The following is a 12,652-nucleotide window of genomic DNA, read 5'->3' as shown; positions in this document are numbered from 1 at the left end:
GTCAATGGTGACCCCAGGATGTTGATGGTAAAAACATAGAAGATAGGAGCAGGAGTAGGCCATTCGGCCCCTCAAGCCTGCTCCGCCATTCAATGAGATCATGGCTGATCATCCAAATTCAGTACCCTGTTCCTGCCTTCTCTCCATATCCCTTGATCCCTTTAACCTTAAGAAATATATCCAACTCCTTCTTGAATATATTTAATGAATTGGCCTCTACTGCCTTCTTTGGCAGAGAATTCCACAGGTTCACCACTCTCTGGGTGAAGAAATTCCTCCTCATCTCTGTCCTAAATGGCTTACCCCTTATCCTTAGACTGTGACCCCTGGTTCTGGACTCCCCGACCAGAGAACATCCTTCCTGCATCTAGTCTGTCTAGTCCTGTTAGAATTTTATAAGTTTTGATGAGATCCCCTCTCATTCTTCTAAACTCCAGCGAGTACAAGCCCAATCGACTCAATCTCTCCTCGTACGTCATTCCTGCCATCCCAGGTATCAGCCTGGTGAATCTTCGCTGCACTCCTTCCATGGCAAGAACATCCTTCCTCAAATAAGGGGACCAAAACTGCACACAATACTCAAGATGTGGTCTCACCAAGGCCCTGTACAATTGCAGCAAGACATCCTTGTTCCTGTACTCAAACACTCTCGCTACGAAGGCCAACATACCATTTGCCTTCTTAACCGCCTGCTGCACCTGCATGCTTACTTTCAGCGACTGGTGCACAAGGATGCCCAGGTCTCATTGCACTTCCCCTTCTCCCAATCTATTGCCATTCAGATAATACTCTGCCTTCCTGTTTTTGACACCAAAGCAGATAACCTCGCATTTATCCACGGTATATTGCATCTGCCATGCTTCTGCCCAATCACCCAACCTGTCCAAATCATACTGGAGTTTCTCGGCATCCTCCTCACAGCACACATGCCCACCCAGCTTTGTGTCATCTGCAAATTTGGAGATATTACATCTAGTTCCCTCGTCCAGATCATTAATATATATTGTGAATAGCTGGGGTCCAAGGACCAACACTGTGGTACCCCACTAGTCACTGCCTGCCACTCGGAAAAATACCCGTTTATTCCAACTCTTTGCTTTCTGTCTGCCAACCAGTTCTCTATCCAAGTCAATACCTTGCCCCCAATCCCATGTGCCTTAATTTTACACGCTAATCTCTTACGTGGGACCTTATCGAAAGCCTTTTGAAAATCCAAATACACCACATCCACTGGTTCTCCCTTATCTACTTTACCAGTTACATCCTCAAGAAATTCCAGTAGATTAGTCAAGCAAAATTTACCTTTTGTAAATCCATGTTGACTTTGTCCGATCCGGTCACTTTTTTCCAAGTGCTCTGCTATTACATCCTTTATAATGGACTCTAGCATTTCCCCCACTACCGATGTCAGGTTTACCGGTCTGTAATTCCCCGTTTTCTCTCTACCACCCTTTTTGAACAGTGGGGTAACATTAGCTACCCGCCAATCCATGGGTACTGTTCCAGAGTCTATTGAATTTTGGAAGATGACCAGCAATGCATCTATTATTTCTAGGGCCACTTCCTTAAGTACCCTAGGATGTAGATTATCAAGCCCTGGGGATTTATCGGCCTTCAATCCCATCAATGGTGTGGGGGATTCAGCGATGGTAGTGCCATTGAATGTCAAGAGGAGGTGGTTAGACTCTCACTTGTTGTAGATAGTCATTGCTTGTCACTTCTGTGGCGTGAATGTTACCTGCCACTTATCAGCCCAAGCCTGAATGTCGTCCAGGTCTTGTTGCATGTGGGCATGGACTGCTTCATTATCTGAGGAGTTGTGAATGGCACTAAACACTGTGCAGTCATCAGCAAACATCCCCATTTCTGACCTTATGTTGGAGGGAAGGTCATTGATGAAGCAGCTGAAGATGGTTGGGCTTAGGACACTGCCCTGAGGAACTCCTGCAGCGATGACCTGGGGCTGTGATGATTGATATTCAACCACCAGAACCATCTTCCTTTGTGGTAGGTATGACTCCAGCCAGTGGAGCGTTTTCCCCCAATTCCCATTGACTTCAGTTTTACCAGGGCTCCTTCATGCCACACTCAATCAAATGCTGCCTTGGTGTCAAGGGCAGTCACTCTCACCTCACCTCTGGAATTCAGCTCCTTTGTCCATGTTTGGACCAAGGCTGTAATGAGGTCAGGAGCCGAGTGGTCTTGGCGGAACCCAAACTGGGCATCAGTGAGTAAGTGCCATTATTGATGACACCTTCCATCACTTTGCTGATGATTGAGAGTAGACTGATGGGGCGGTAATTGGCCAGATTGGATTTGTCCTGCTTTTTGTGGACAGGACATACCTGAGCAGTTTTCCACATTGTCGGATAGATGCCAGTGCTGTAGCTGTACTGGAACAGCTTGGCTAGAGGCGTGGCTAGTTCTGGTGCACAAGTCTTCAGCACGATAGCCGGGATGTTGTCAGGGCCCATAGCCTTTGCTGTATCCAGTGTGCTCAGCCATTTCTTGATATCACGTGGAGTGAATTGAATTGGCTGAAGACTGGCTTCTGTGATGGTGGGGACCTCAGGAGCAGGCTGAAATGGATCATCCACTCGACACTTCTGGCTGAAGATGGTTGCAAACACTTCAGCCTTGTCTTTTGCTGGGGATCTGGAGTCACATAAAGACCAGACCAGGTAAGGATGGCAGATTTTATTCCCTAAAGGACATTAGCAAACCATGATGGGTTTTTACAACAATCCAATGGTTACCATCACTGATAGCTTTTTATTCCAGATTTATTTAATTAACTGAATTTAAATTCCCCAGCTGCTTTGGTGGGATTTGAACTCACATCTCTGGATCATTACTAACCCAGCGACATTACCACTACGCTACCATTCCCCTAGGCCCTAAGCTCTGGAATTCCCTCCCTAACCCTCGCCGCCTCTCTACCTTTCTCTCCTCCTTTAAGACACTCTCTATAACCTACCTCTTTTCTGTCCTAATATCTCCTTATGCGGCTCAGTGTCAAATTTAGTTATGTTCCTGTGAAGCGCCTTGGAACATTTTACTATGTTAAAGGAGCTATATAAATGCAAGTTGTTGTTGTTGAGATGGAAGGAGGGTGAAAGAGAGGGGGAAGCAATTGAAGGAAGGGGCGGGGAGAATTTAACATCTAAAATATGTTACATATTAAGATTTCTGTGTGTGTTGCAACATTTAATTTCAAATTACATTGAAATTCCTATGTCAGGTTCTGTTAAAGGGAAAACCCACAGGAAAGTTATCAACATTCATTTGCAGTACTAATTATACCTGTAGGAGATGCTGTGATAGTCCTGCACAATTTTAAAAGGCCTGTCACTGTAACATTAGGTCAGAAACGAGGGTCTGGAATTTCTGTGGGGTTCTCCAGCAGGACATCCGTGGAACCCCTGGAGAAATGGCAAATGTGGTTAAAAACGGCTATTTATGCCAATTCTCCGGGGTTTCTGCCGTTCTGTTGAAGTTACAGCGGGAGATTGGAAGAACTCCGCAAAAATTCAGGCTGTGAAGTTTTACCCAAGCCACTGAATGACCGTCCCGCAGGAATTAAAAAACCCTCAATTTTGAAGATGTTGAGTTAAATCAATGTAAATTTTGACAGTAGTGAAGAAAACTGCTGTAGCCTCTTAAAAACACAGCATCATTTTGCCCAGTGCTAACTCCAGAAAAGTTCCTTAATGTTCAGACTTCTAACATGTGAAAACGTGTAACTCCTTCTGATCTCAACATAATAATCGTACATAAAACTGAGCGCAATGCTACACCCGCAAGACCCATCTCCCGGTCGTATCACTTGCAGTCATGAGTGACCTCAACAACTGAATACGGAGAAGGGTTTGAACCCACAACTTTCTGATTCAGAAGCAAGAGTGCTACCACTGAGCCAAGCCTGACACCTATGTGCAAATCGGCTGCTGCATTTGCCTACAAAATAACAGTGACTGCACTTCACTGGCTGTGTAGCACTTTGGGACACTATATAATGTCGCTTCTTTATTTTTTAAAACTCTACACAATCACAAAGTGAACATTCTATACTAAGCTCTACTTGAGATAGGCATCATTTAAGTTCTTTTAAATTCTTTTTAAAAAAACCCACAGAGGAACCACTTTCTAAAAAACAAATATTTTCTTCCCAAAGGGCATTGTAATGCAAGGAGAAACACAAGAACGGGGGGAAACGTAAACAAATATCTTTGAATAAGTTTAGCTCATATTAATTTATGTAAAAAAAAAAGTCCACTGTGCTCTGAAACATTTAGCCAAATGCTAATGGTACTTTAATGAAAGCGGAAAGAATTCAAAACGGGTTGTTGAAAATAATTCCCTGTGTATATTTTACAGGAAAATTATCCTAAAGTTGAAAATAAGAATTGTAAGTACTTCATATGGCTCTGTGGCAACATGTGAATAGCTGGTTTCTTTTATTCAAGGATCAGACTGTGTACTTTTGAGCATAGATCAGATTGGTTCATTGATTTAAATTGCAGACGGCTGCACTGATGTACAAAAACAGACATTTAATAAAGTCGCAGAAGCTCTGTTTTGACATGATGAAGACTGCATTTAATTCAGCACTGGATACAGAAGAGCCTGGTGGGATTTTATAAAAGATGTAACATTTACCATCAATTGCACCCAAGTGGCCATTCAGGCAGCTGTGCAACAACCTGTGGCATTCATTAACAACAAAGTATATGAGGACGTATATTTATATAGCATTAATCATGTCCAAGGAGATATCTCAGAGTGGTTTGGGGAAATATGCGTCCTCTACTTATTCCAGAGTGACATCAGATTGAATGATCGGCTTCTCACAGATATGGCACTACTAGATTGACCCCCAATCTCCTTAGCAAACAGCTTACGCTGAAGCACATTCATGAGGCTGGAACCTCAATGATCAGACGTGTGACATGCTAAAGTGATGGTTCCAATATCTGGATGGCACCAGGGGTGCTCTATAATATGCCCTGAAGAGAGTTAGCAGAATGTTAGAGGTATGTTGTATGCTGCACCACATAGGCATATAACGAGGCATCTACTCTCGTTTTATCCTGGAAGAAGAGCAGCAAAAAGCTATGGAACAAGAGGAGGAGCTGGTGGAATCAGAGTTGCCACTGTAGGAAGTAGCATGGATTCACCAGGCTCTGACTAAGAAGTCATTTCCTTAAGATCTGCCTTTATGTTTAATTGGACTATATTTCTCTCTTTATTGGGAAGCCATTCCATATTAAGAACATAAGAAATAGGAGCAGGAGTAGGCCATTTTGGCCCCTCGAGCCTGCTCCGCCAATCAATAAGATCATGGCTGATCTTCTACCTCATCTCCACTTTCCTGAACTGTCCCCATATCCCTTGATTCCCTTAATATTTAAAAATCTATCGATCTCTGTCTTGAATATACTCAAAGACTCAGCTTTCACAGCCCTCTGGAGTAGAGAATTCCAAAGATTCACCACCCTCTGAGTGAAGAAATTTCTCCTCACCTCAGTCCTAAATTGCCGACCCCTTATTCTGAGACTGTGACCCCTGGTTCTAGACTCCCCAGCCAGGGGAAATATCCTCCCTGCATCTACCCTGTCAAGCCCTGGTTACTGCAACTTATCTGGAAACAAAATTTTGGACAACATTGACGGAAAAACTTAAGGTGTCTTTATTTCAGTAATAGTGAATGTGTAATATGCATTTAATATTACGAGCTGCTGTTCTTTCCTCATGTTACCTGTACAAATGCACAGTCTTCTTTTTAGTTATTACTCATATGTGATATTCTACTCCGCAGAGTTGTGTGGATGCTTTCTAAAAGGAGTCCTGATTCTACTGGCTTCCTACCTTATTTAGTCACAGATCCAGTCAGTCCTACTTGTGTGAATGAATAGCCTGCCCCATCCAGAATTAGGGGCCACCTTGCTTTGGGGGGCTTGTCCTTTCACTTGTCGACAGGAAGGTGCGGTTAGATACTGGTTCAACTTGAGAGCCACTTGCCTGCTCCAAGTCACAACAATTCCCACTGATCTGAAACCAGAGATCACTGCATGGCAATGAGGTCCGATGACCTGCTCCATTAATTTCCAAATTTTGCTTCCAAGCATCTTCAAACCAGCTTTTATCACAGCTTGCATGGTGGACCTCAACATCGTAGCATCAACAGTGATAGCATTCCTGCGAAATGCTCCAATGTGCTCACCACCTGCACGTCTGAGGTCTCTCCTGCTGATGCCTCAGATGTTGTATGCAGCTCAATTACAGTTTGCTGAGGGGGGAAAAAACAGTTCTTTTGCCTGACATCGCCCAATTGAGTAGGAGAATCCAAACTGTGGCAAACTTGGATTGCAGTATGGTCTGCAAGGAGAAAATCACAGGTACTCCCCTTCATGATCATGATGTATTTTCCTTGCCCTGCCTGGATCCAAGAGGTCAGAACCTCAAAGTTACTCAAGAGGAACCATGACCATGCTATGCCTCTACTCAGCAGCAGCCAGCCCATCCTCAACTGCTACCTCGGCCCCTTCCACGCCCACGAGGAGTGTCTCACCCTCTGTTTTCCCACTTAAATCACCAAAACCATATAAAGTGTTAGGGCCGGAAATCTGCAAAGTGGCACATCCTGGTGTAAGTGCTAAGATGCATTGTCTCAGGACCTCCATCGCTGACACTGCCAGTGTTTGCAGGGTTCAGGGAGGTCCCCTGTTTTACATGGAAATGGCAAGGGCCCATGCCACGCAGAGTATATCTAGGGCCCCTGGCATAGAGAGTTGGAGAGTCAGTCAGAGGGTGCCTGTTCTTGGTTGGGGGGGGGGGGGGGGAAGAATGTGTGCCAGTCCCCCCTCCCCCCTTCATTGTAAGGAGGGCTGAATTTAAATATTTCTTTGGGGGGCAGGAATCTCTAGATGTGACCAATTTCTGCTGTTCATCAGTATGGTAGATGTGGTCTCACCAGGCGTCCCACTGCCAACCGTATGCTAGGTTACTGTGAAGGTTGGAACACCCAAACCCCTGATGTAGGAAGTCCTCACTCCTGGCCCCAGCCCCTCTTAAGCCGATGGCCTTGTAAGGAGCAAGTGGAAGCTTGATTAAAACTAAAACTTGCAACAAGATTCTAAGATATTGATAAATTTGCATGAGACGACTTTCATTGTGCGAGAGAGCCCGCCACCCATCTGGAGGAAGCAGATCAAGGCTCAGTGTGAGTTTAATAGATGGGATGATATGAATCTCTTCACTATACCATTAACTGAATCATATACCAATATCACTTTCTTGAATTTTACTAATGCTATAGTATATTTCACTGTCTCAAGAATGTAATTGCGCTGTTTGCCAAACCCTCACAAGTTACCATACATTCACAAAAATACATTCTAGAATGTGCTAAGCTTTGTAATGAAACCATACATCAAAGCCAATCAGACTTCGCCAAATGCATCCTAGCCTGTAAATTCTTGGAAAAATGTGAACATTTGTACATTATTCAGCAATGAAAATGTTAAATAAAAGACAGAGGTCATATTCCACGGTGCTTTAAAATAAGTGCTAAGTAAATAGCCTTACCTTTGTGATGTGTTTTTGTAATTCTGTCTGTAAGAAAAATGTTATATTAGCTGTTGTTTTCCCTTCAGTATCAAGACAAATAGATCACGAAATGTTTAGAAACATGTTAAAATGAAAAGAAAAAGACTTGCATTTATATAGCGCCTTTCACGGCCACTGGACGTTTCAAAGCATTTTACAGCCAATGAAGTACTTTTTGGAGTGTAGTCACTGTTGTAATGTAGGAAACATGGCAGCCAATTTGCGAACAGCAAGCTCCCACCATCAGCAATGTGATAATGACCAGATAATCTGTTTTTGTTATGTTGATTGAGGGATAAATATTGGCCAGGACACTGGGGATAACTCCCCTGCTCTTCTTCAAAATAGTGCAATGGGATCTTTTACGTCCACCTGAGAGAGCAGACAAGGCCTCGGTTTAATGTCTCATCCGAAAGACGGCACCTCCGACAGTGCAGCACTCCCTCAGTACTGCACTGGAGTGTCAGCCTAGATTTTTGGGTAGAAATTATAGCCTCAAAGTTCCAAGAGCCAGATAAAGCAATTTTACAGTGCAATATCTGTAGGGAAGGGGGCAGTGGGATTGGAATTTGGGATTGCACTTGGATCTGGCAGGTTTCTGCCCCTTTCTGACCCCATCGGAAATCTCATCGCTTTCGTGTAGGGCCTAATATTCGCGCCCACAGGTCGGGGGTTGGGGGGGGCGGGGCGGGGTAGGGAGTTTCTTAACTCAAAGACCAGTCTCAGGAATGCAAACTACCTTTATCACATGAAACCAGCAGAAGAAGCCAAAAGTAAAATATTGTAGATACTGGAAATCTGAAATGAAAACAGAAAATGCTGGAAACACTCACCAAGTCAGTCAGCATCTGTGGAGAGGGAGACAAAGTTAACATTTCAGATCGATGGCCTTTCATCAGAAGTTAACTTTGTTTCTCTCTCCTTGCTGTCTGGCCTGCTGATTGTTTCCAGAAGAAGCAGCCAGCAATTTTTAAACATCCCGCCAGAGCCGCACACCCACTGATGCTGTAACCAGGCAGGCAGACCAGATGTGCTCGGAAGCAGTGTGGCTGCCCAACCAAAGTGTGTGAAGTAACCTGACCCCAGGACTTACGATGGTGTCAGGGATACTGGGAGAGGGCTGACTGCAGTTTCGCTCCACCCCGGATCTGTCCCACCAAGGACCTACCCTGGAAATTCAGGGCCTATCTGTGCAAAAAAGGAACAGTGAAATGTCCAAAACAAAAAATCTAGGAACAGAAGGCTCAAATGAATGGCATTTAAGACATGCTGAAAACTTGTCTGTGTATCATAACTTTGACGAAACATTCGTCTTAGTACCTCTTAGACAAAATATAGGTTATAGCTTCATCCCATTTTCAGTCAGTAACAATTTAGAAACAGTGCCTAGAAATTCCATGCAGTCCGAAAACGGGCGGGGCCATCGCAGGCCAAGGTTAACAGCCGGATGCAAAAAGAGCGCAGGCAGCACTGGTATTTTGGTGCTGCCTGCTGATTTAAATGAGCGGCGCACAGAATCTCTTGTGCAATGCGCTCTTTCCGGCGGTAACATCAGCAGGAGACCAAAGGTCGCGACTAAAGGATCAGTGCAGCGTGCTCGGGCAGTCACCTATTAACAGTGCTGTTTGGGATAATTTGGTGGTGGTGCCTCGGTTTTTCTAGGTCAGGATCAGGGGAATTTATAATGGGGAACAAAGAAATGGCAGACCAATTAAATACATATTTTGGTTCTGTCTTCACAAAGGAGGACACAAATAACCTCCCAGAGATGTCTGGGAACATAGGGTCGGATGAAAGGGAGGAACTGAAAGAAATCAGTATTTGTAGGGAAATGGTGTTAGGGAAATTGATGGGATTGAAGGCCGATAAATCCACAGGGCCTGATAATCTACATCCTAGGGTGCTTAAGGAAGTGGCCCTAGAAATAGTAGATGCATTGCTGGTCATCTTCCAACATTCAATGGAATCTGGAACAGTATCCATGGATTGGAGGGTAGCTAATGTTACCCCACTACTCAAAATAGGTGGTAGTGAGAAAACAGGGAATTACAGACCGGTAAGCCTGACATCGGTAGTGGGGAAAATGCTAGAGTCCATTATAAAAGATGTAATAGCAGAGCACTTGGAAAACAGTGACAGGATCGGACAAAGTCAACATGGATTTACAAAAGGTAAATCGTGCTTGACTAATCTACTGGAATTTTTTGATGATGTAACTTGTAAAATAGATAAGGGAGATCCACTGGATGTGGTGTATTTGGACTTTCAGAAGGCTTTCGATAAGGTCCCACGTAAGAGATTAGCATGTAAAGTTAAGGCACATGGGATTGGGGGCAAGGTATTGACTTGGATAGAGAACTGGTTGGCAGACAGAAAGCAAAGAGTTGGAATAAACGGGTATTTTTCCGAGTGGCAGGCAGTGACTAGTGGGGTACCACAGGGATCGGTCCTTGGACCCCAGCTATTCACAATATATATTAATGATCTAGACAAGGGAACTAGATGTAATATCTCCAAATTTGCAGACGACACAAAGCTGGGTGGGTGTGTGTGCTGTGAGGAGGATGCCGAGAAACTACAGGATGATTTGGACAGGTTGGGTGATTGGGCAGAAGCATGGCAGATGCAATATAACGTGGATAAATGTGAGGTTATCCACTTTGGTGGCAAAAACAGGAAGACAGATTATTATCTGAATGGCAATAGATTGGGAGAAGGGGAAGTGCAATGAGACCTGGGTGTCCTTGTGCACCAGTCGCTGAAGGTAAGCATGCAGGTGCGGCAGGTGGTTAAGAAGGCAAATGGTATGTTGGCCTTCGTAGCGAGAGGGTTTGAGTACAGGAACAAGGATGTCTTGCTGCAGTTGTACAGGGCCTTGGTGAGACCACATCTTGAGTATTGTGTGCAGTTTTGGTCGCCTTATCTGAGGAAGGATGTTCTTGCCATGGAAGGAGTCCAGCGAAGATTCACCAGACTGATACCTGGGATGGCAGGAATGACGTATAAGGAGAGATTGGGTCGACTGGGCTTGTACTCGCTGGAGTTTAGAAGAATGAGAGGGGATCTCATTGAAACTTATAAAATTCTGAGAGGACTCAACAGACTAGAGGCAGGAAGGATGCTCCCGATGGTCGGGGAGTCCAGAACCAGGGGTCACAGTCTAAGGATAAGGGGTAGGCCATTTAGGACAGAAATGAGGAGGAATTTCTTCACCCAGAGAGTGGTGAACCTGTGGAATTCTCTACCACAGAAGGTAGTAGAGGCCAATACATTAAATATATTCAAGAAGGAGTTGGATATATTTCTTAAGGCTAAAGGGACCAAGGGGTATGGGGAGAAAGCAGGGACCGGGTACTGAATTTGGATGATCAGCCATGATCGCATTGAATGGCGGAGCAGGCTCGAGGGGCCGAATGGCCTATTCCTGCTCCTAGTTTCTATGTTTAGGAGGTATCGTGTCTGCTGATGGCCCATGTAGGGTTGGAGCATTGAAATAAAAACAGAAAATGCTGGAAATACTCAGCAGGTCAGGCAGCATATGTGGAGAGAGAAACAGAGTTAACGTTTCAGGTCGATGACCCTTCGTCAGAACTGGAAAGAGTTGGAGGTGTAACAAGTTTTTAAGCAAGTGTAGGGGCAGGGAAAGCAGGGAGGGGAGGAAAGAACAAAAGGGAAGGTCTGTGATAGGATGGAAGGCAGAAGAGATTAAGAGACAAAAGGGATGCTGGTGCAAGGCAAAAGGAGATGGTAATGGGACAAGTTAAGAAACAAAAGATGACTCCAGATGAAGTGTAAATGGCAATGGCAGAATGATCGACAGCTGCCATGTGAGAGAGAGAAAAAAATGATGGGGGCAGAGGTTGTTGCATGAAATTGTTGAACTCGATGTTGAGTCCAGAAGGCTGTAAAGTGCCTAATCGAAAGATGAGGTGCTGTTCCTCGAGCTTACGCTGAGCTTCATTAGAACAGTGCAAGAGGCCGAGGACGGAGAGGTCAGAGAGGGAGTGGAGCGAAGAATTAAAGTGACAGGCGACCGGAAGCTCGGGGTCATACTTACGGACTGAACGGAGGTGTTCCGCAAAGCAGTCACCTAATCTACATTTGGTCTCCCCAATGTAGAGGAGACTGCATCGTGAGCAGCGAATACAGTATACTAAATTGGAAGAAGTACAAGTAAATTGCTGTTTCACCGAGAAGGAGTGTTTGGGGCCCTGGACAGTGGGAAGGGAGGAGGTAAAAGGGCAGGTGTTGCATCTCCTACGCTTGCACGTGAAGGTGCCAGGCGAAGGGGAAGGGGTGTTAGGGGTGATAGAGGAGTGGACCAGGGTGTCGCAGAGGGAGTGGTCCCTTCGGAATGCTGAAAGGGGAGGTGAGGGGAAGATGTGTTTGATGGTGGGATCACGCTGGAGGTGGAGGAAATGGCGGAGGATGATCCGCTAAATGTGAAGGTTGGTGGGGTGAAAGGTGAGGACAAGGGGAACCCTATAGTGGTTCCGGGAGGGAGGGGAATGGGTGGTAGCAGAAGTGTGGGAAATAGAACGGACATGGTCAAGGACCGTGACAACCATGGTAGAGGGGAATCCTCGGTTGAGGAAAAAGGAAGACATGTCGGAAGCACTGGTATGGAAGGTGGCATCGTCAGAGCAGATGCAGCGGAGACGAAGAACTGGCAGAATGGAATAGAGTCCTTACAGGAAGCGGGGTGGGAGGATGTGTAGTCCAGGTAGCTGTGGAGTCAGTGGCTTATAGTGAATGTTTGTCAATAGCCTGTCCCCAGAGATGGAGTCAGAGAAGTCAAGGAAGGGAAGGGAAGAATCGGAGATGGACCATGTGAAGGTGAGGGAAGGGTGGAAATTGGAAGCAAAGTGAATGAAATTTTCTAGTCAGGGCGAGAGCTTTTACCAGCATAAGAGTTTAAAAAAGTAAAGAAAACATTTTTTTTCACTCATTTATAATGCAAAAATACTTTTAAAAAAGATAAGTTTATTTTTAGCCCAGTAAAAAACTTTAACGTATTTCAAAAAATTAAATTTTTGTTTAAAAA

Source organism: Somniosus microcephalus, chromosome 4, assembly GCF_052327205.1.
Source record: "Somniosus microcephalus isolate GS21.2 chromosome 4, FLI_Smic_1.0, whole genome shotgun sequence".
NCBI classification, from domain to species: Eukaryota; Metazoa; Chordata; class Chondrichthyes; order Squaliformes; family Somniosidae; genus Somniosus; species Somniosus microcephalus.
The sequence above is the reverse complement of the archived record's forward strand: the minus strand, read 5'-3'. Positions refer to the sequence as shown.